The 24,882-nt window shown below is 49.0% G+C and overlaps 1 long non-coding RNA gene across 1 annotated transcript in view; it reads left to right on the forward strand.

Moving 5' to 3' along the window:
* Positions 1-522: 522 nt before the first annotated feature.
* LOC144173284 (uncharacterized) overlaps positions 523-24,882 on the forward strand; it is a 187,511-nt gene continuing 163,151 nt past the window's right edge. The window contains exons 1-2 of the long non-coding RNA XR_013323216.1: positions 523-1,283; positions 21,802-21,848. This is a non-coding gene — a long non-coding RNA (uncharacterized LOC144173284). The remainder of the gene's footprint in view (positions 1,284-21,801; positions 21,849-24,882) is intronic.

Genomic DNA, 24,882 nt, shown 5'->3' on the forward strand with positions numbered 1-24,882 from the left:
ACATCACATGAGGCGTGGGCGGGCATACGGCATATGGTAAATGTCGCGAAATATGATGGGCGTGCTTCAATGGTCCGTCTGTACATTCTACGTTCTCGCCGCCATACATTTATTCTTGTCGCAGTCCGCCAGAAGGATTGTTCAGCAGAATACGCTTCTCGGCAAAGCGAAATTTCGTTGCCGAATCCTGACACATGGGCGTTCTCGTTTTTTGCCGCCATCGGAAAACGGTGGCAGCGGCCGGGATAAAATCAGTGTCCTTGGAATTAGCAGCACAACGCCTTAGCCACTGAGCTAATGGTGCGGCTTAACCACTAAACCTAATCAACACGATTCAATTACAATTATTCGGCATGCGTAGAAGTGGTTCAGCGCTGCTTCTCTATCGGTAATCATCGTGCATGACGGCTTTCGTTAGCATGCAGCGGTGCCCTTTTTTTTTTTTTTTTCTTCCGCCCTCCATCACGGCATTTCGGGTGTTCCCAAACGCGGGACAAGAGCCGTCCAGTTCGTTTCAAAGAGAACACGGTTGTCGTGTTCGGACATTGCAATGATGTGCAATTCTTCTAGGATGCAAGCGCCCGCGAGTTGCCTGCGACAACGCGGGTAATACCATGACGTGGCGAATTTCATTTTCTGCCTGACGCCGGTGCAAGTGCACCGCCCGCCGCGCTGAGACGGCTCGTCTGTCCAGACAGCCTGTTGCCTTCGCTAGCAGACGATGCTTCAGCTGGAGCGCTTCTGGGACGCTCGCAGTATGCCTCCTCCTCGTTTTTGGATTTCGGGCTGTTTTACGTGGTTTCCTGCATGGAAACGTCGGGAAAATTGTTGCGTATACCTTTCTCGACGGGTGTTCGAGTTGTGCAGATATTTGTACCAGTGACAGAAACGTGGTTCAGGTCGTTTTCTGTGGACTAAACGACGACTGATATCCGTCGGTGGCGCTTTGCAGTTTCCGTTGATATACGCTACCCTCTCAATTGTGAGGAAAAGAATTCTCCCGCTGTTTGGAGGTTCCAAAAGGTGGCGACTAGTTAGGTTTACCGTTTTCAATGTTGGTGGGAAAGTTGGCCACAGCAAAAAGTTTGCGCGTAGGGGCCACAGCGCGCTGAGGTTAGTTTTTGTGTCAGAGAAGTGATGGAGGAGACTCCAGGGGATGAGCAACTTAGAGGACATGTTCTGGGACTTGTGCGGTGACGAATGATGATGCAAGTAGCTTTCTACGGAACTTGTGTGCCCCCGTCTGGCTCGAAGGATGGATTAGCATGGAACCTAGGTTGCCGGTAAGCTTACCATATATACTGTCATTTTCCCTTGAATGGAAACAGTGTGTTATCCGCTCATGCATGGGGATTGAATGATTTCCACAATACCTTCGGCAAACGGGTTAGAGAAATAGCAACATTTTAAAATCTGCACTGTGTGCACCTTGTTGCGCTTTGTGTTTCGTGAATGCGTTTGTAAATTACCCTAACACACACAGCAAACACCAGTGTCATCATTTCGTAAGTTTTTTGTAACAGCATATTGTAAATCCCTTTGTAGTTTTTGAAATTGGCAAACGGGTTAGTACGGTTTAAAATAGCTCTAAAAAACTCTCTCAAAAACGTCTACATATACAGATATATGGAACATACAGGGTGGTGTGACGATAATTGGAACACTTTGAAAAACTTCCTGAGTGAGCGGCCGCTCAGTTCGCGCTCAAACTTCACACAAAGCGCCACCCGCGTTCAAAATGGTGTATGTAAAAGCAGGTTTTCTGATCGTCTGCTACCTCATTTGGCTCCTTCTGCGGTAGGAAGGAGCCAAATGAGGGAGCAGACGATCAGAAATTGTGAAAGCAGGTAAGGAAACAAGTCCAACGTTTGTCAACGATCAGTCGCGGGAATATTTTAATTTGATTGGTATCAGCTGTTATGCAAGCATTTGTCATCATCGTAAACTAGAGGCGAAAGAGGTTTTCTGATCGTCTTCTAAAAGCACCATTAGGCTCCTTCCTATCGTGAATCCCAAACGTGCGTTGCGCTCTGCGTACCCCGGATGGCGCCTTCGTTCGAAGATCAGCTTGCGCTGGCTCGCATGTCCAAATCGGCTCCCATTTTCCCATATGCGAAAATCGTTTTTTTTTTTTTCTCAGAATAAACAGGTAAGTACCGTCTTTCTTCCCGGAGTCAAACAAAATAGACCACAAAATGCGACCCTCGTGTGAAGTTTGAACGCGAACAGAGCGGCGGTTCACTCAGGAAAATTTTTTAAAGGGTTCCACTCATCCTCGCACCACCCTGTCTATACCCCGTGAACTGCTAGCGATAGCGCCGGTGACACCGGGAAATGGCGATGTTGGGCTTCAAGTGCAGCGTCATTGCGCCGGGTGAAGTGCTTCGCAAGCGGCGCACAGACGCTTCGTCACTGGTGTCCAGACACCCGGTCGCTTTCCGTGGCTTCGTTCGGAGGCTTTCTTCCTTAGCAGCACCGCTTCAAACGCCAGCGCTCTTGCACGAGGGATTTTAAAGACGATAATCTTTCTTGGGGTACTTAGACACAAACATTTGCCCTGTCTGAATGAGCGAGTGCGAGTGGTTTGGACGAGTGTTAAGCGTAAGCGCGAGGGAGTGCCCGAGGAAAAATATTTTTAATGCGTAGCATTGTTTGCCGAGTACCCCCAGAGCCAGGACCGTGTAAAGCCCTGCATTTCCACAAAAATGCAGATATCGTGGAAGTTCCACCTGTAATCTCTGCAGGGGCGTAAATGGACATAACTGGTAGCACGAAAGTTTGAAAAACTAGAAAATCTAGAAAAATATAAAAAAATTACGGAACATGGAGAACCGTGTAACGCCCTGCATGAACACAATAATGCATATTTCGCGAAAGTACCAACCGTTATCGTCATAATAACGTGAATGGAGATAATTTGTTGGAGGAAATGTTGAAAAAACTAAAAATAAGAAAATTATAAAAAAAAATATGGAAAATGGCCTAACGTATAAAGCATGGCATTTCCGCAACAATGAAGATTTCGGGAACGTTTCACTTTTATTCGCTATAATAGCGTAAATGGAGATAATGGTTGGGACGAAATTTTGAAAGACTTAGAAGAAAAATATAAAATAATTACGAAAATTGGCGAGCCCTGTAGCGCCCTGCATTTCCACAACAATGCAGATTTCGCGAAAGTTTCCCCTGTAATCGTTATAATATCGTAAATGGATATAACTGGGGAACGACATATTGAAATAAAGAATAAATAACAAAAGTACGAAAAATACGGAAAATGGCAAATCGAATAACGACCTGCATTTCCACAATAATGCAGATTTTGCGAAAGTTCAACCTATAATCTTTATATTAGCGTAAATGACATAACTGGACGAAATAAATTTTGAAACACTAAAAGCAAGAAAAATATTATAAAATACGTAAAATGGCGAACCATGTAACGCTCTGGATTTCCGCAATAATGCATATTTCGCAAAAATTCCACTTAGAATCTTTATAATAGCGTAAATGGAAATAATTGGTAGGACACGATTTAGAAAAACCAAAAAAATTGGCTGGAAAACTCAAGACAAGCGGCATAGGAATGCTACGCATTAGTAAATAATTCTTTGAATTTCTGCCGAATTTTTTTTATTGAGTGCTAGTGAATGGTGTCTAGTTTTGCGAAGATACAGTTGTCAGCTATTCGTATTGCCTGCCGTCACTGGTATTTCGTATTTTCTCATTTAGTTGCGCTTAGTATTTGCCGGTTCACCATGTGGGAATCACGCACCTTCTTTTGGGCTCTATACGTTGTGCATGCATAGAATGCTCACAGGGATACCCTCCGAAAAAAAGCGTCCATGGCGTTCCATAGCGTCCCGCGTGTTTGAGAGCGGTACGTGAATCAGAAAAAAATAAAGGACGAAACTTTAAGCGCAGTTTCTTCCATGGTGTGCATGAGAATTAAATAAACACAAACAGGAACTTTGCGCGCGTTGTTGCATATACTGCTTCAGAAAAAAATTGGCCGCTTATCTGCTCCATTCGTAGCAAATGCCGTCAAAAGACGATAGTCTTTATCGGCTTTTGCGAAGTAAATGCCTCCCTTCGCTTTCCCGCTCACCTCTCATATTGTTCCTCTTGCGTCGCGCTCCTCCCAAGGTAAAGACGCCAAAGATTTGCTTAAATAATTTTAAATTTCCCGCGTTCCACTGCTCCAAACCGGGTGTCTCGATGCGAACGCTGCCGTACGGCGAAGACGCGCGTTAATCGAGGCGCCTTACTTCAACGTTTATAGAACCGCGTTTCCCTACTCCACGTGCGTTGCAAGCAGAGCGTGGAACTTATCTAGTGGAACCTTGCGTAACTGTTGCCGGTTGATTTCTTAAAGTAGCGCCAGAAGCTATAGTGGCGCGGGTGACAGCAGGCGACGGCGGAGTGAATTCTTTTTCTGCAGTTGATGAAGTATTTAATTTCGCAAAAGTCAGGCATGTTTGATTTTTTTTATAAAGGAACACTGCAAATATCACTTACGTATTGATTTGTTGTCTCATATTTCCGTAATGTCTTCTTCTTCAACAATGTTGACGAGTATGAACATTACACCGGACATAGACGGGTAGATTTAGCTGTGACTATATAAGACTATTGCGCAGGCATTGTTTCGCTTTGACCGGGTGGCTGAATCGAGTCGCAGACAGACAGACGGACAGAACATACAGACAGACATACAGACAGACCAAAATTTCTGGGTTTCAGTAGCCCAAGAAAAACTATCGTCTTTAAAAAATTACCAGTGGTTTAGCTCGGCTAGCTCGGCTATGCCAGGATATACGTAGCGTGAGCTAAGGTTCAGCACCCGTACTCCAATTGGATTGGATTTCAATCCAGCACAATCCAATTTAATCCAATCCAATCCAATCAAATCAAATCCAAATAAAATGTAATCCAAGCGAATCCAGTCCAATCCAAGCCAGTCCGATCCGATCCGATTCAAACCAATCCAATGCTTCTCGCGCTTGCGCAGAACGGCCCTTCACGGCACACGCGATACCGCTGAACTATAGTGAACTAGAATAGTTCGCTATAGCTGAACCTCGGCCAGTGTAGCTTACGCTACAAAAAAAGAATACAAAAGAAGGAAAGACTCGGCGCGCTGTTAATTCTTGTTTGCATCAGACGCGTTCTACCTACCGGCATCTTCAGCCAGTTGGGTAAGGCTGCGTTCAGTCTCCGGGTCGGAGCTGAGCAGCATGGCCTCCCATTGTCTAGAATGCTTATCGCTATTGTCCGCGATGCGTGCTGTGGCCTCCGAGGACAAGGCCCGTACGATATCAAGAAAGGGTTTTTCTTTTGCATCGTCGATAGCGGGGCTGCATACGCAGAGCTGCGACACTATCCAGGTGCAACTTTCTGGGTACTCACAATCGCCTTGTCGTCCTAGCTCGCTCGCTCGACCCAAGTATATAGAGCACCAAGGTGGCGTCCCGGGGTAACGCTGTTGTTCGCGGAGTACCGCGGAGGCTTCGAAAGCCAAGCGGTTTATATAGTCATAAGCGTTCGAAGCTCGTGAAACGCTGGCGCTTGTCATACATCTTGCCGTTGTTTAGGGCAAAGAAAACCATACGTAAATTTGAGGAAGTCTATACGTAATTAACCGGCAGCACCCGCGTTTTTTTAGTTAAGGATGCCCGTTGGGTTGGTTTTTACGATATAAACTAAAAATTTGGCAGTGCAACGCGGGCACGTGCGGGGAGAAAAGCACAAAGAGAACAGAACGTCCGCTGTCGCAGTTTCAGGCAGGGGGCGGACGAGCACTGCGAAGGCGGGAAATTTTAATTGCATGCGGTGTTAGCTGTAAGCGGATAACGGTGGTACAGCCCATTATGGCGAATCACTGCTCTGCACTTCCGACAGCTTTCACATTGAGTGGAACGGCTTTAATTTTTTCAGAAGCAATTACTCTTGAGTTATTTAGTGTAACTCAAATAATTTTGGTACAGCTAATGTTGAAGGCAACGTCTTGTTTCCCGTGCCGTTTCAAGCTTGGCATGTTGCTGTACCACATTCTAGAGCCATGAAAACCACCACTTGTAAATTCATGCGCAGTAACTTTTTGACTACAATTTACACAAAAACCACTTAGAGTTCTGCAAAGTATTTTCATTGTTCATAGCGATGTCGGGTCCTTGCACCATGCAAAATATCACTTTTCCGCTTTAAATTTATGTTGTGGGTATTATAACGGCAACCGTAAGAATTACCGGCAGAACTTTCTGACGGCCGTCGCGTCATCGGCTAAGCACGCTCCTCGGAGATTCTCTTGGATAAATATTCCCTAAAAAACTGTGTTCGCAGCTTTCCCTGTAGCGCTGTGGTATAATATTGGCTTTTAAACGGGGAGGGTCGCGTTCGAGCCCTGCGTTGCGAAGTTCTTTCTTTGTTTTATTTAGCTTTCGAAAATTTTCTGGCATCGTGATTTTGTTAATGCTTTTTTACTCTGGTTTTTGCTATATCAATAGATCCACGCATGGGACTTGTAGAATGGGTTGAATTAGTTGTGTTCTGTGTCGTTGGGCTGCGTTAGATTAGGGCTGTTGCATTTGGGCTGGATTTGGGTAGGTTCTGATGCGTTCAGTTAGGTCACGTTAGGTTCGACGACGTTGTGTTATGTCAGGTTACGTTGGGAAGTAATATTATTCAGCGAAATTTAGGCCAGCCAGCTTTTATGGAAACTGGCGTGAGAATTTCCTGGAGGTACCGTAAAAACCCGCGTATAATACGAGGTTTTTTTCCAAATTTTACTATGTAAAATTTTTGCCTCGTATTATATGTGGATCCCAAAGTTTTCAGCCGAAAATTTGCACTTTCGGTTTCGGTTTCAGCGGAGGGTGGGCCTTCTCGCGGTGGCGTTAGCTGGCTGCTGCTTCTGTCAGCCGACGCCATTTTGATTGTTTTTACCACGCGAAGGATCGGCACGTTCCCCGCAACTCTATCAAGATGTCGGGTGCATGAAGGCAGTATTCAACGGCAATAAAAAGAAAAGTTATTTTATGTGCCGAGACCATCAGTAATTGCGCCGCAGGACGGCAGTTCGGCGTCACCGAAGGCAGCATTCGCGGGTGGAGAAAGCAACTGGTGCTTGACTGGATAAAGTCTGTGTGGTGTCGGCGGCCTGGAGCACTGCTGGGGGTTCCCGTCAGCGCTCATGTTGGACGCCTTTCGCTGCCACTTGGACGATGCCGGGAATAAGTTGTTGCGCGAACCCCGCATCGAGCTCATTGTCATTCCAGGAGGAATGACATCCCAGCTGCAACCGCTAGACGTTTGCATCAACAACCCTTTCAAAGACTGCATCAGGTCCTGCTACCAAGAGTGGATGAGGTCAGGAGACCCGTAAGTGACAGCTACCGGATGGCTGACGCGGGCTTCTCCAGCAGTGCTTTGTGTCTGGATCGCGGATGCGTGGGCCAGCATCCCAGAGGAGCTCGTCAGTCGCTCTTTTAAGAAATGCGGCATCTCGAACGCCCTTGATGGCACTGAGGACCACTTTCTGTGGGAAGACATTTCCAACAAGGCGACTTCAGAAGACAGCGGCAGTGAACCTGACGATGACTGAACGGACGTCGGGAGACAGTGCCAGTGAAAACTGACAATGACTGAAGGATAACTGCAGTGCAAATAAATGTTTTCTGTGCGCTTTACCTCGTATTATATGTGGATGAAAACTTTTTTTTTCTGATTTTGCTGTCCCCGAATTACACCTCGTATTATACGCGGGTTCGTATTATACGCGGGTTTTTACGGTAATTCTCACGGCTTCCGTGAGACTAGACGCAGCCTTAAATGTATGGTCAGGAACTTTTGACAACGAGTTACACAAAAACAATTTCGAGTTCCGCAAAGTATTTTTATACTGTTTGCATCCAATTTGGCTCCTTGCTCTGCGCGAAATATAGTTTTGCTAAACTTCCGAGCGGTTCGCCTGTTGAGCGGGTAAGCTGGGAATGGCATTCTGATGTTGTTAGAAGCGGGGCAAACCCTATCACCACATGTCCGATCAAAGAAATGTCGACGCTGGGGTGATCAAGTTGTGCCAGGGGGCATCGTCCTCATTAAGAATTACTCGGGGTACCAGTGACAAAAAGGCGCCGCCCTTGAGCTCGTCTGCTGCAGTGCATTTATTTCCCCATCGCCAATCAGGAATCAAGCCCCGAACGGCAACTGCCCGTGCCCGCACGCATTACCGAGTTCCCGCGGGCCTCACCGCATTGATGATTTCCTCCGGATACGGCGTGCGATTCCTTGGAGAGCGACGCTTAAGTGTTACTCGAGCGAGCAACAACGGCAAGATTGCTTTCTCGCTGCGAATTAGCGTAAACTGCCAGCGAAAGACGGATACTCAGAAAGCCGATCTCCGGAGGGGCTGCCGAGGGACTCACGGGAAACTCTGAGGGACCCTCACGATTGATTGCCTGCGGAAATCAATCGCGAGAATGCTCACGTACCGCTTCGGTTTGATCACACAAGGAATCGATCCTCCCGCCCTGAATATACGTTGACGCAGCGATGTTATGATGATGCGGGTTGCGACTACTAGACGACTAGCGTTAGTGACTGTACCATGTCGTAGGGTGCATTGCGTTAATTATTTAAATTTTACAATACTATTTCTGCGCTTTGTAGACAGGAATAGAATAGAATGAAATAGAATAGAACTTTATTGTTGTTGTTATAGAATGGTACATGACCAGAATATAGTCAATACAGAAAGGGGTCCCAGAGTAATAAACCGAAGTGGGGTCCGTAGTGTAGTGGGGTCCATAGTGTAGTGAGCTCCATAAAAGTTTAGTACTTGCTAAGAAGTACGTCACTGCAAGAACACATTTTGTGTTGGTAACCATCCTCTTCGAGGCAAAAGTGGGGCATTAAATAGCCCAGGTTGGGATGGATCCGTTAAGAGAGAGCTGGGGTAAGGGTTTTAGTTGTACATCCTTGTAGTTTTAGCGCGCACCATTTAAGCGTCCGCTACTGTGGTTTAGCGGCTTCTTCGGCCTCGTAATCGAGCGAACGAAGGAAACACCGAAGACAAAAGAAAAGCGGAGGAGGAAAGTGTGACGAAAGTGGGAGAGGGAGGACGGCATGCCTAGGCGGCCCCACAGAAGCTCAGCACGCGCTGCGTGATGCACGTACACAGGTCCTTCAATGTCTTCCTCGTTGCTCCTTTCTCTTTCAATAAAGCAACTCTCTCTACCTCTCCTACCCGTTACGTGGCTCATCCGAGCTACGCGAAATTGGCGCGGGAGGTTCAAACATGATTTACGACAACATTCTAGGCGGCGGCGACGCGTGGCGAGATAACGGCGGAGTAGTGCGCGCCATCGTGGGTTCACTGATCACGCGATCACTTCCTAAGATGCAGCGGCTATGCGCCGCTGCATAGAAAAGAGTGCAGTTCTCGCTGGGCATAAATTTCCAATTAGAGATTCTAGTAATCGTTAGCCGTGTTTTTTTTTCATCAAATGATCTCCGCGGAACTCATCAACGTCGGAATCTAAAACACCAGAAGACATTTTACCAATGGAGTGCAAATTTTTTATTTATTTCAGGCACACCTAACAGATCTACCAAATATACAGCCTAGGCGGCATCGAGATGGAACCAGTTCAACCACAAATATCTCGTGGTCGCTGTTAACATCTTCTGAAAAACCCGCGTCTATTTCTTAACTAATAAGACTACTCGCATTCTCATCGAGTCCTCAAGGTGAATTTTTTCCAGTGCTTTTGAATTAAAATGCTGTTTTATTTCACCAATATTTTCGAGATAGAAACGCTTCGGACTAGGAATTCTGGCCTGGGGGTGATTTTTAAGGCGAAAGGTGTAGGTGTCTCATCAAACGCCAAAAGTGACCGTAGTAGTGACGACGTCGTTGTTGCCATCGGCGCCAACATGACTAGTACCAATATGGCCGCCACTTTAAAGAGAGAATAAATAAGCAGACATTTAAGTTCGTGCAGGATTTGAGCCCGAGTCGCCAGAGCAGCCCCTAATTGTGCTAAGCACAGTTTCAAACAACTGTAAGATACTGCAATTAGGTTAAAAAACTGGAGGGTGGTCGTCGGCACAAGGTAATGATTTTGCTATTGCCTCACCTTAGCCGGGCTTTTAAAAATTTTGAGCGTTACCGTTTCAATACCAATCCAATGCTAATGCATTCCATGAAGAACTGCCACACACACACTTCTTTATTCATCTGATATTCACGTACCCACCGTAATTATTAATATGATAGTAACGAAGATCCAGCACCAAGGCATTTTGGAATAATGATGACTGTCGCTGGGTGGAGACCCTAAGAACTTTCTCCTGCTCACCATTTAATAAATGTTTGTTCCTTTCTCTCTCCATCTCTCTCTATAACAAATGAAACCGCAGATATGTTGGCTGAAATGGCATTGGCTTTGCCTGTTGTAGAGCTGCTTCTCGCATTTGCTTGAGTGTTGCTAGCCCGTTATCGCCAGTGTGCCTGTTGGCCAAAGATGCCCCTGGTCAGGCGCTGCATGCCACGTCTTTTGAGCTTGAACTCCTCAGATTCCGCTGAAAAAGAAGCCTCTGCCAAACTCGCTCGTGGGAAGTATTGCTGTCCTCTTTTCGTTGTGGGGTTCCTTCCCCTAATCGATACCTATATCGGGCAGACCTGATTACCTCTCCCTAGTGCCACCTTTGAAAATGAATTAAATATCTAGAACATTTCTGCCTTTTTTGCCGCCGATTCTTCAATCCTCGAAGAAGGCTGCTGGAGACTCCCCAGCGACGCCTAGGGCTGCCGATGTCTCAATTTGTCTTTCCGGGGGCATAAAGCTGGAACACGGCCACAAAGACGTCTGTCACGTCGTCCGCCAATTCATTTCAGAGACCAGCCGTGCTCGGACTGTTCTGCCGTGCTAGGACTGTTCAGGTCAGGTCGACTTTTTATTTTGTGTTCCGACTCCTCTCCTCTTTTTTAACACGAAAATGTTTTATGCCCGGCTACACAAAGATTTTGGTCACGTGATATCCGTCACGGAAGTTACGCCGCCAGGAAAAGTGCCAAGGACGCGGCGGCACCCGGTTTCGATCCCACGACTATCTGGCCGCAACAGGGGGTACGTGGCGCTCTTCCCACTGCACTACGAACCGAGACGTGAGCATATGCTACGAACGCGCCTTATGTCTTTCTCTATGACTCATTCAGATGGTGCGCGCCCTTTAGAAGAGGCGAAGCGAAGTAGCGCATCATGACGCTATTGAGCGCCTACAGTTGGCGCCTCGATGCCGGCGCCTTCGTGTACGGGGGACGCGCTTGAATTGAGGCACCCTCCCCTGTTTTTTTGTTTCTTGCGTGTCACTGTCACTTCGTCTGGCGGGGTCAGGCTCGCGAACCCTTCGCACCAGAAGGAAATTCCTTTAACATTCAACTGCTCCTGTGAAGGCCCCTTTAAGTTTTGTGTTTTGTCGGTTCTTATGAAAGAGGAATCAACCACATTTTTTTTTCTTTTTCTCTTCAACAAACCGACTAAAGCCTTTCTTCTGCTCGTTATCTTATGCATTGGCAACCTTGTCCGATCCCCGCATGTGGGTGTGCGCCATTATTATGCGAAATTGACTTCACACCACCTTACGCGATATTCGGTTCAGAAATAGGTACAAGCCAGGCACTTTCCGTTCGGTGCAGAAAGTTATATAAACGGGTTGATATGCCGCGTCCCGACACAAAATCGAACTAAAAAATAACGATGCACCTTTATTTACGAAAAGAGTAAGTAGAACTGAGGCGAAAGAACAAATTCCTGTAAAAATAATCATGGGTCTTGCCAAAATTTCGCCACTGCTGGGGTTTGAACCCAGGTCGTTGGCGTCGAAACTCATGATTCTACCTCTGGACTACTGAGTCCTTTTTTTCCTTTTATTACATGGGAGAATACGCTCAGACGTTGCAGTACGAGGAATACAAGCAAACAAAAGAATACACTGAAGTTATGAGAAGCAAATATACATCAAAATTCAGGCAAACACACACAAGCGTTCAAAAGAGGGAATCAGTCAGGTGGTTGGTCAAGCGAACTATACACACTATGTACAAATGCCACAGTTTCTCGGAAATAAGAATTAGTTGATCTTGGTGGCTCAGCATGCCTATCACATAAGCGGCATCGCCACAGACTGTACAAACCAATCAACACGAACATGTCATAAGGTGGCTCACCAGGATAGTCGAATGGCAAAAATCGGATAGAGAAAGGCGTAATATCCATGTCTTTTTTGAGCGTTCGCTGTAAAATGTCCCAGAAAAAGACAGCATCTCTGCAGTCTACAAAGCAGTGAGTCCCCGCGCTGGCTTATTGCCAAACGGCGGCTGAAAAACGCTGAATCGGTCATGAACACCATGGCCAGGGCCAACGGCTTCCGGGTGCTCGGCCCCTGTGTACCAGTGGCCAAGAGGGAAGAGAAGCTCCGCTTCATGTCGGGCACGGAGGAGTGGTCAAAACTCAGAGAGAGAGAGAGACAGAGAGAGAGAGAGAGAGAGAGAGAGAGAGAGAGAGAGAGAGAGAGAGAGAGAGAGAGAGAGAGAGAGAGAGAGAGAGAAGTTTTATTGCCGCAAGGGCTAATTCTGGGGAGGGGTGGTGACCGAGGGAGGAAGGTCCCCGGTGACTTTGGCACAAACGTCATGCGACGCCGCGCGCTGGTGAGCTTCAGCGGAACCTTCTCCATAATGTTCGCCTACTACGCGCTTCTGGTGGCCTCGGAGGCGCGGAAGGTGACTGTGCGGGTGCAAAACGTCTCCTTGGTAGCCAACGTGTTCGCCGCCGTCGCCATGCTGCCCGTCTTCAACAGGTCGTCACGGAAGCGGCTGGTGCTCACCGCCTTCGCCTGCACGGGAACTTCGTGCAGCCTCCTGAGCGTCGCATTCTCCGCTGGTCGGTCACTGCAGTCGCTCGCGCACATGGTCATCCTGGTCGCCGCCGAAACCACCTACTTCGTGACCGCGGTCTTCAACTTGGTGTACGTCACCGAGGCTTTCCCCACGCCCGTGCGAGAAACGGTCGAGAGCCTGTCGTTCGCGTCCGTCCACTGGGAGGTGTGCTTGCCGCCCCGTTTTCGGGGCTGCGCGCCGAGGGTCGCGAGGATCTTTTCTTCGCACTGATATCGGTACTCGAGTACCGAGCGACCTGGCTGTTGTACCACATGCCCATTGACGTCAGTGTCAAGACGACACGGATCTCTAGCGCTGAGAGTTCATCGCGGCGTACATCGCACACCGACCGTCGGTACTGCCGACATCAAACGTGAACTCCTCGAAGAAATGGTGAAGACGCTCGAACGCCCCCCGTCGCGCATTCTGAATAAGCGCAGGTCGCTGGCGCAGATCACTGGGTGTTACAACGAGACGCTGTTGACGAGAAGCTTGGGAAAATTAAGAAAGGCTTACGACGTGACGTCACCGCCACACGAGGACAGAAGTGTAAGAAGGCTCGGCGGGATGTCAGCGCAGGCTGCAGCGCAGTTAACAAGAAGTCTTAGTGCAACGACGCTATGTCGTCGCCAAGCGAGTTCCAACCCGACAGAAGTGCTAGAAAGTTCAGCGGCGAGATGTCGACGCACAGGGAGCCGGCATTAGAAAGGAGTTCAAGAAGGTTCAGCAACGAAGTGTCGTCGCCTGATCAAGCGCAGTTGCCAAAAAGAGGCCCTACCGGCGCGACGTCGCCGCCAGATGAGGTGCAAGCAAAAATAGGTTTAAGCAAGTTTAAAAAAGGAAACTGGTCGTCAAACAGTGCAACATCGGCAAGAAGCCGCAAAAGGTCCTGGAAAGGAAACAAAATTCTTAGAGGGATATTGGGACCATAATCCCGCTTGGAGTATGAATGTTTTCTTCTGCTTATAAAGTATTTATAGACATTTTGAAGCTCTGCGACGTAACTTGGGGGTAATATACAAAAGGACCAGGTCAGGGAGCATTAAAGGACCAGGCAGAGATACCAGCGGCGGAGGGCCCGCGCAAAATGCCCTGCAGGAGGTCACCCCCTCCGACTTCAAGCACGACGCAGTCCCAACACAGGCAAGAGGCCATGGAAGCCGAGGACACTACAGTCAAGGAACTAGCCACACAGCCGCCGGCAGAGGAGCAGAAGCAACTTACGCACGGGGAAACGGTCATCCTCACGGCACTAAGGCGCATAGAAGACCGGCTCGGCACACTTGAAGTTAAGTACAAGAAACATGCATCACGTATTGCAGCATTGGAGATCAGGATGAGATCCATGTCACTGAAGAAAGAACGAATGGGTAGAATAAAAGAAGCCATTGCCAAGCGGCGCGGAAGGCTTGAAGTCACGAACAGCGAGGATAATGACCTCAAACTCCAAGCACAGTAAGAGACGGCGGGGCAGCAATGAGCCCACGACAATTTTCCAATGGAACTGCAGAGGCATCCGGAACAAAGGCATGGAACTAGCACTATATATGAACACAGTAGAACTTAGACCAGCTATCATTGCTCTACAAGAGACAAGAGGAATCCTGAAGGTATCAGGGTACGTTACGTACACCAACCCCACCACAATGGGGACGGCGATTCTTGTGGAAAATCGCATAGCAGCAACACAGCACCTGACAGCGCAAGCGGGGTGCGAACACACGCTGGTTGAAATACATGCGCAGGAAATTGGCAGCAAAAGTAATATCTTTATCATGAGTGTCTATTGTAGACCGTCGCAAAAACAATACGAATTCGACCGAGTTGTGTTGGATGCGAAGAGGTTGGCCAGGACCAGGCCACTTCTGATCCTGGGGGATTTCAACGCACCACACACACTATGGGGATATAGGTTTCAATCAAAGAGAGGAAAGGCCTTAGTCAAGACTATGGAGGCCCTGGATATAACGCTACTCAACGAACCTGGAGTACCAACACGAAGAGGGAACAGCGCATCTAGAGACACCACACCGGACCTGTCATGGCTCAGCGGTTCACTCGACGTCACATGGAAATGTGAAGACGAGGACCTGGGCTCTGATCACCGCGTTGTTACACTCACAGTACGAGGTCCTGACTTTCGAGCCAAGCTGGGAACAGCCCACATCACAGACTGGGACAAGATGCGTACATGCACACAACAATCGGAGGACGACGCGGAAGAAACGACATCATCTCACTTATCGTACAAGGAATGGGCTGACAAGCAGAAGCGGATCCTCGACCAGTTCACCCGGAAAATCGCGACAGCAACAAAGGTACCATTTGTTGACAGCAGGCTTGCCCACATGTGGGCAGCGCGGCATTCACTCACCAGGCGCTGGAAGAGACAGAGACGGAATACAAAGCTCGCCCGCCGCATAGCTAAGCTCAACGCAGACATATCAGAACATGTGTCCAAACTTAGTAGAGAAAATTGGCTACAGATATGCGACGGCCTCCAAGGCCAGCTGTCTGTGGGAAAGACATGGAAGCTGCTACGGCACCTCATCGACCCCACAGGCAGCAAGACGGCAAGCCACCGCTCGTTGACAAAAGTATTAAACACATATGACGGAGATGGGGACCGGCTGATCAAGGCGCTGAAAGAGCACTATCTACAGACGGAGCGGGGGCAACACCCGGCCTCACAAGAATACACAGGTCCCCATAACGAGGACCTAGACAGGCCCTTCTCGCTTTCGGAGCTCTGGTCAGCAATTGACGATAGTAATAAGAAGAGTGCCCCTGGCAAAGATGCTATTACATACAGTCTACTTACAAACATGAGCAGCAGGGCAGCGCAGTCCCTCCTCGAACATATAAATAGGGCTTGGGAGACCTCGCAGCTCCCCCCAGAATGGACAGAAGCCGAAGTGCGATTCATTCCTAAACCCGGAAAAGCCCCAGCCATACAGAACATGAGGCCAATCTCGCTAACCTCATGCGTGGGAAAGGTGATGGAGAGGATGGTGCTCCGTCGACTCCAAGCGCACCTTGAAAACACCGATCAACTGCCAAAGACAATGTTTGGATTTAGGAAACAACTATCCACCCAAGATGTGATGCTCCAACTTCACGAGTTAGTCATCAAGCAAGCTACCAGAAACAGCCCCAGGGCAATTCTGGCCCTAGACCTAAAGGGGGCTTTCGACAACGTTACACACGCAAGCATTCTGACGAACCTCAACGGTACGAGATGCGGCACACGCACTTTCGGATATATCAAGAATTTCCTATCCTCCCGTACGGCGCAAATCTCGGTGGGCAACGAGCGATCGGAACCCATCGAACTTGGGGAACGAGGCACCCCTCAGGGAGCAGTCCTGTCACCACTCCTTTTCAACCTGGCTCTGCTACCCCTCCCACGCCTGTTGGATCAAATTGAAGGGATCGGTCACGCGCTCTACGCTGACGATATTACAATATGGACGAAACAAGCGGGTTCCGATGGTTGGATAGAGGAGACCCTCCAAGCAGCGGCACTGACCGTGCACGAGTACGCGAGGACCTGCGGACTCAGCTGCGCGCCACAGAAATCGGAGCTCCTCGTGGTCCAACCCGGCAAACCCCGCCAACAGCTCCCGCCTGACATCGCTATCCAAATCGAAGGCATCAAGATCACGCCGACGGACAAATGCCGAATCCTCGGGCTTACCCTACAAGATAACGGAAAGGCACACGCCGCCGTCGATAAAATTAAGAACAGTGCTGAGAAGATCCTTGCGATGCTGCGAAGAGTCACCACCCGGAACAGAGGCCTGAAGGAAGACGACGCCCTCAGGCTAGTACAAGCGTTCATAATATCAAGAATTACATATTCGGCACCGTATCTCAATCTCAACAAGACCCAGAAGACTACACTCGACACCATCATCCGAAAGGCCACTAAGCAGGCCCTCGGCTTACCGATATACTCGTCAACCCAGCGCTTACAATCCATGGGCGTACATAACACGGTTGACGAGCTCATCGAGGCCCACCTATCCAGCCAGCGTCTCCGCCTGAGCCAGACAATTCCCGGCCGCGCGGTGCTGGACAAGATAGGATGGCGCAAAGAACAGGCAACAATCAAGACCACCATACCAACAGAATGGACGAGGACCTTAAACACCAAGCCCCTACCCCGGAACATGGCCCCGGGCAAGGACGACGGTAGGAGGCATGCTCGAGCCAAAGCAGTGTCCCAGCAACTACAACAAGAAAATGGAGTGCTCTACGTAGACGCCTCTCTTGTGAAAGGAAGCAATCGCGCAGCGGTGGTGGTCACCGATGCAGAACGACTCATCAACAGCGCGGCGGTAATGACTAAGGAGCCCACGACAGCGGAGGAAGTGGCCATAGCCCTGGCGCTCGTTCAACCGGGCGTCGGGGTGGTGGTCACTGACTCAAAGAGAGCCTGCAGCGGTTTCAGAAAGGGAGTGATCTCCTCAGAGGCAGCCACAATACTATCAAAAAAGAGGGCACCGGGCCGAGCCATAGAGCTCACATGGGTGCCTGCCCATGCAAAGGTAGCCGGCAACGTCATCGCTGACTACCACGCCCGAGCAATGACCCTCCGGGCAGGGCAGGACACGGACACCCCAACTCCGGCACTCACATATAAAGAAATTACGAACGAATACAAAGACGAGCGGCGTACCCTCCCCGAGCCACACCGCACCCTGACCAGGGAGCAACAGACAATACTCAGGCGCATCCAGGCGGGGTCACTAGCCCACCCCGTCCTGTTGCATACATTTTACCCTGAACCCGAGGGGGACCGCTGCCCATTCTGTAAAACAAACAGCGGCACGCTCGCACACATACTGGCGGAGTGCACTGAACTAAAGGCCCCTATACCCCCCCACCCCCCCTCCACCCCCCCTACCCCACTCCACGAGCGATGGGAGACCTTGCGGTCCAGCCCCGCCCTGCCGACCCAGCTCGCGCTGACGGCCAGGGGCCAGGAGCTGCTGGCCCAATACGGTTCCCGCGACCTGGGAACCGCTCCGTCTGGCGTCTGAACACGCCTCGAGCTCAAATAAAGTTACTACTACTACTACTACTACATATACGTGTGCCAAATATATTGTATTTTCTGTATTTGCGCGTGCTTTCTTGGCTTCGTGTTGAGCGCCCGTATAAGTTAGTGCTGTGTATTTCGTATACAGGGTGTCCCAGCTATCATGCACCACGATTTAAAAAAAGAGTAAAGGCGTAACTCGAAGGAAACCAGGTGCATAATGTTTGCACTACTGTGAAGAAGCGGACAGTATTTTTTTCTTTAATGGGACTTAATTAACTAATTGTAATTAATTATCTAACTCGAGAAATACTATCCTAATCACTAAAGTGTCAATGAGGCACTTGTAGGTAACCACGAGGGGCATCTAACTGCGGTATTTTTAGCGATGAACTAATCGCGTACACATTTATTCTGACTGCTAAAGGAAACCCGCGAAATATGAAAAATACCACGTGACTGCTCTCAGTATACGGTGCGCTGCTGGGGCCCCCGATATCGCAAAAAAAGTTTCTGCATGGCTGCTGTGAGCCGGAAACGATCGTCATGGCCTTGGTTTTGCTTATAGCCAGTGCTGTGGCCACTTCTTCCGCTTCTTGAGTCGCTGTTCTGGGAATGGTTGCGCTGGTGAGGCATTTTCCTCTCATCGTGACCACCAACGCCACCATTGCTCTCTTCTGTTTGCAACTTGCTGCGTCCGTATGCTCTTCCCCTTCGTCGTTGCGCTGCTGTTTATCTTGGGATTCGGCCCTGGCCTGTCTTCTGCCTTCATGGTGTTCGGGACGGATAGGGATGGTCATGATTTATATGCACAGCCTCGTATTCTACGCTTGAGCTGGCCCTGGGGAGTCCACAACTGAAGTTCCCATATGAGCTCTCTGGCCGCGGATGTCAGTTTAAGCCTAACTTTTTGGCTTGACAGGTGACCTTGGATAAGTTCGGATGTGTATCGGATTCGATTAGTTCGATTAGTGAGGATGGGGCTGTGAAGGCCTAGCTTTAGTATGCGAGCTGTCCAAGCACTCATGAGAATTCTGAAAGCTCAGGACGATGACAGCTTGCGCATCGCAAGCGCATATTTACACGCTGTCTCTTACTGCGCACAGTTCTATTTATAGCTGCCTCGCACGAGCAGCACAGAGCCGTGAGTCTGGCCCTTCTCCCCATCCCGAATTCGGACGACTTATGGCGCCTCCTCATATGTACACCAGGCTAGGACCCCATGTAGATTCAAGACCCCAATCCCCCCCCCCCCCCCCCCTTCGTCCTTATGCATCCTTCTCCCACTTCACATAAGGTCCTCCAGCACAAATAAAATCAATCTCTCTCATTCTCTGTCTCTTCTACTACTACATATAAAGAACTACTACATACAGGGAACGTACACCTGTTCCCTAGCCCTACTTTCTCGCTCTGGTGCAGGAACGCTCCAGCGCGAAAGGGCGGTTTAACGCACGCGTACAAAGATGTGCGCGCGGAAATTACAGCGCAGCGTGTTTAATTGCAGCCAGCCGACTTCGCTCGAGGCTCCTCTACCGTCTAATAGGCGGCGAACGTCCCTGCCTGTGCTCGTTAAGCTGAGCACGGCTTAATTTGACCAGTAATTGATGACGGCAGCGAACAGCCGTCCAGTGTCCGCCCCTCGCGTACGTACGTATGTGTTGCACACTAACTACGTACGGATTCCGGAGCGCATAGTGCGCCGAAAACCCCTCTCCCAAGACGTTGCGACCTTTTCACGGCCATTTTTGGGTCTTCCCAAGTCGTTGCGGAGTTGTTTCCGTAGAGATCGTGGAGTGCTTATTCCCCTAGCTGTGATATTTATCCTGTCGCATTCTGCTACACTGGAGACCGGTTTTTCAAAGTTCGTGAAAAGGGCCATGCGGCATAATTTCCGCCCTCAGTTCTCTCCTGTAGTTATCCTCTTGCCTGAAGCTGGATGATGTGAACATTCCGTTTTTAAATAAGGAAAAGCGTTTCGCTTTAGAATAAACCAACAAACCCGTCTGTCTGTCTCTCTGTCTGTCTGCCTGTCCGTCCGTCCATCCGTCCGTCCATCCGTGAAGCTTCATGTGTAACACTTTCTTCGAATGCGAACGTGCTCATGATAAGAGGACTGGGGCTTTCACTTCCGTCCGTAGTGAGTACAGTCACTCCCGACCAGTGAGGGGTGTCCTCAGTCAAGGACTCCCTGGCTGTAGCCGGCCATCTTCGCCCTATTCACCTGCCGAAGCTGGGAGCAGGGTCTGAGCTGGTCAGCGTCGCCGCCCGCTGTGAAGGGTTAGTGTTGGGATTGGGAGGGAGGTCTGGTTTGTTCGAGCATGCCTACTCTATGTGGTATAGTGTTCCTGATGTGGGGCAGAAGATGCGCTGAGGAGAGTATTGGGTGGGGAATATTTTGTGCCAGAGCGTGTTGTGGGGAAAGGCGTTATTAGATGCGACGCATCTCTTGCTCTGAGGCATGTCCCTCCTGCGTCGTTGTCGCGGCGTCCATCCGCATCCCTCCTCCGTTCTTCTCTCTCACAGCTGTGTGCAACACTCTCACTCCGGCTCATTAGCATACCACAGCTGGCGCGCTTGTTTGGGCGCGCTTCGCTGCGCAACGCTGCATTAACAACTGCTCCGGCGCGCGCAAGTGCGCGCATGCGCGACGCACACCACCTGCGCATGTGCAACTCTCCCCCGTTCTTCTCTCCGACAGCTGTGTGTAACACTCTCACTCCGTCACATTAGCATAACAACAACAGCTGCGCGCGCGCTTCTCTCCGCTCGCGTCTGCTCCGGTGCGCAAGTACGCGCATGCGCGACTCTCCTCCGCTGTCTCCTCTCCTTCAGGCGCTGTGAATATAAAGCGGGTAGCGCCCTGCGGCGGTTCAGTCAGCGCTCGCTCTCGTTGAGTCCGCGTGACTTTGCTTGACGACTCCGTGCTTGACTTGATTCTTCCGATGAAGACGTGATGGAAGCGACGGTCCCTTCAGCGAGTGGGCTGACACAATCCAATACCAGCGTCAGCGCAAACGCTCAAGGCAACGTTACGACCAATTGAACCCCCCGATGCGTCGCATCACATCAGGGTTCCCTCGCGGGAAGATGGGCGCAATTTTTTGTAGCTGGCGAATTATAACTACGTCTTCTTTGGCCACTTGCTTATGATGGGAAGGAAGCTGTTGCTGGATAGTCGGTAGTGAGAGAGAATGTCGTTGTATGTTAGCAGTAGTTGGGGCGCACAGTGGGTGGAGGTGGTTGGCATAGGACTGTGGCTGTCCGCAATGACCTGGTGTACTGTTTCATTATCTGCGGTATGTGCGGCTTCATTGCCGACTATGACTAAATGACTCGGTGCCCAGATAATACAGAGGTCAGGGCTTTTGGGGAGAGAGTGCCTCGCCGGAAGTTGCGACAAGCCTCTTGAGAATCTGTCAGTACGGTAACGTAACCACTCTGTGTTGTGATTGCTGCTATGGCTAATGCGAACACACACACACGCACACGCACACACGCACACACGCACGCACACGCACGCACACGCACGCACGAACGCACGCACGCACGCACGCGCGGCATGAAGTCTTTTTTGTTGAGTTCGCTTGTTGAGCCGCAGAAGATCTGGGCGTGCAAATGACATATCAGTTTTATCGCGCCACTTAGTAAGCTCTAACCACCGCATTTTCCTTCCCTGCACTACGTGGTGTGGGGAAATGAACGAGGAAGAAACTGCTACGAAGGCGTTGTTAAGTTGACATATCGAACATACGTCTTCGTTTTCCCTTTCTCTGTATCTATGCTTCTAATTTTTACGAATGTTCTTTTATTGCAGTTCACTCTGCTTACAAGTTTGGAACATACGAGCTTCGCGTGGAAAAGGTACTGTTTACGACCGTTTCGTTCTTGTTGCGCTGTTGACCTTCCCGTTGTTCGATGTTTTTTGTGTGCGTGTAGCGCTGCCTTGAGCAGTGCAAGCGATTTTGGCTAGGTGCCAGGAAATCTTATCGCGCTGGGACGGCAGAACAAAGCTCTGAATCTGGCCGTTCATATTTTATGATGAGAGAACTGGTGCGAAGCGTCGTACCGGGGGCTGGGAAGGGATAAAAACGCGGCGGTACCGGCCAAAGTCGCTGTAATCATTCACCGCGAGTCAGTGCTGTTGAAAGTTATTCTACAAAATTTACACAACCCATGCACCTGTTTCTGCTGCGCCCATTAGCATCGACAGAAATTATTCTGCAAAAGGTCAAGTTGAAGACAGGGTTCACGGCGGTAAGAATCTTTAGAAACTAAATTGTTGCATGAAAAAGCAGAAATACTGGTATATAATTTTAAGTAAGCAATGCGGACAATCAATTAGCTACTTATCCGATATTACTAATAAAATTAAGTTTGCTACAGCCCCGATCTCGCACCGATTATGTTTAGAGAGGTGGTACTTATAAGAAGCAAACTATTGAGATTGTTATCGATGTTTCTTTGCTAGTAGGCGGGACAAACGTAGTGGAGGCATTTTGTCGCTTTCTCTATATAACATAACCTGTGAAACAGTCGATGTGCGTTGCTTGGTAACGCCCCATTAACAAAAGCTTATCCACAGTTACGTATAATACAAATTCTGGGGATTTCAACAAGTTCATCTCGTTTAAGGGCGTTTTTCAATAGAGCAAGATCCGTATATTTATTTAGGTGACAATACTAGCATTACACGCTGGCAGATACGAATTCACTAACTTCTTTACACTCTTCTGTAAACGGACATTGTTTGTACAATGTAAAAAAAACTAAGTCAAAGAGTTTCAGCGAGTGTTTTCGTTGTCAAGGTATCTATTACACACGCTAACGACAACTTACTAATTGCCGATGTCGTGTATACATATACGTTAGTGATTGTTTTTAAATATTGGCGCCTATTGAAAAAGAAATAATCAAATCAATCAGAAAGATTCCTTATCTAACTATGCGCAACTTATTGCTATATCGAACCTTGAAATATTTCCTCCTTCTATGCGTCAACCAAATGAACCACCAAAAAATCACATGACGATGAATGTACTCCTTGAAAAAAAATTTTCGCGCACAGCGAACTGCAGTATTCTCCGTCAGGACGCATATCTGGTGCGTCTGAGAAAGTAATCGCGTGATGAGCGAATGCACGGTGGGGTGCGCTACTCAGCTGTTATGCACATGCACGCTGCCGCGGAGCTTGTCGTGGCAAAATAGTGTTTGAACCCCCTGCGCAAATGCCACGTTGTTTGGATGAGCCATAAACGGATGAAGACCTTGAGTGAAAGTGTGAGGGGAAAGCAGCCCTCAGCTGCGACGCATGGCGAAAGTGTGAGGGGAGGCAATGAGACATACTGAGCTGTTGCGACGCGCAGGGAGATGACACCATAGCAGCGCGTGCCACCCTCCCCCTCACCAGACGCTCTCCTCCGTTTTATTTCTGCCTGGAGTGCTATCGTTCTCTGGCGCTTATAGCGACGTATGCAAAACTGGCACTGCCTTTATACACCTCTTAGATCCTGTTGTTCCCCGGAATGTTACCCCTTAAAGCGCCGCGAAAAAGCGTTCCTTGCCCCGCTAGACTTATTAAAGGACACGGCATTCTCGGACCACCGACAATGATATCCATGCAGCGTGGCTTCTAAGCCATCATCTTCTCTTTTTCTATGTCTTTTTCTGTCTACCCCCCCCCCCCCCGGACTCAGTCTTGATTGAGGCGATCTCAACCCGAGAAGTTATCGGCTGAGTCGATTTCTCCATCCTCTGTCAATAGGGCAACTCTCTCTCTCTCTCTCTCTCTTTCTCTCTCTCTCTCTCTCTCTCTCTCTCTCTCTCTCTCTTTCTCTCTCTCTCTCTCTCTCTCTGGTTACGCGGACGCCGCCGCCGCCGCAAGACCCCTATACCGGGCGCCAAAGCGCTGTGCTCTAAAGTATCGCACGGCCGGACACTTGCAAAAAACAATACTAAAAACATCAAAAAGTTATCGATTGTACTCACAGAAAAGTTTAGCGGGAGATTCGATTTCTTCTCTTGGCAACACTAAAATCCGCCATGACAGTGCCCACCGTGTCTGCGCATGCGTCCGCGTATCGCAGAAAAAAAAGACAGGCGCAGGCGTCCGCTGTCTGCACCGTTACACCCCTGATTCTCGGCCATGGCGTCAACAGATATGAATAATCGCAGTGACATTGTGTGGTGATGCTCCACTTGCCCTTGAGAACTCCACAAAAAAAAAAAAACAATAAAGAAGAGTGTTTCTGTTTTCTTCAGCCAGGATAACATTGCAAAACATACAAACAAACAGATCTTCTCCGGGGACATCTGCTGTGATGCGACCAAACTGCAGTGAGGCAAGCGATTTCCGAAATGAAAGCCTTGACGTGAAATCATGCGCAGATTTTGAAAGCGGAAGCCCTGCTGGAAGTTTTGTGATGCAGCATGTAACAATTATATTATTTTCAGTGCTACGGAAATATTCATCGGACGCCTAGGTGAAAGCCAACGATTGAAGGTGAAAGCCAACGATTATCGAAGACTTCTTCACTGCTACAACGTCTTTACGGTGCCGTTACGTTCACCTGTCATGCGGCACACATCTTGATAATTCTTGTTCCATCCTGACGCGGTACCTGGTTAGCGCTGTAGTTACCCCACTTGACTGCGGCTCTGGCTACTCGGGCTCCATTCCCGCTCGAACCCAACTGAGTTTCTATGTATATTGTAATTGTTTTCTTTTTACAGCGGCTGTTATTTGGTTTCATTCGTGTGGTCGCCAACAACTGAGGTCTGTTTTCCAGTTTGATAAGACGCATATAAGGCTTTTGCTTTAAGCAGTATGTCGAGTTTTTTATAGAGCTACGAGGAGTCGTCTTTTATAATTTTTTTTTATATTTCTCTAAAAAACACA

The sequence above is a fragment of the Haemaphysalis longicornis genome, unplaced genomic scaffold (assembly GCF_048455015.1).
Source record: "Haemaphysalis longicornis isolate Haplotype H1 unplaced genomic scaffold, Haemaphysalis longicornis Haplotype H1 scaffold_3, whole genome shotgun sequence".
NCBI classification, from domain to species: domain Eukaryota; kingdom Metazoa; phylum Arthropoda; class Arachnida; order Ixodida; family Ixodidae; genus Haemaphysalis; species Haemaphysalis longicornis.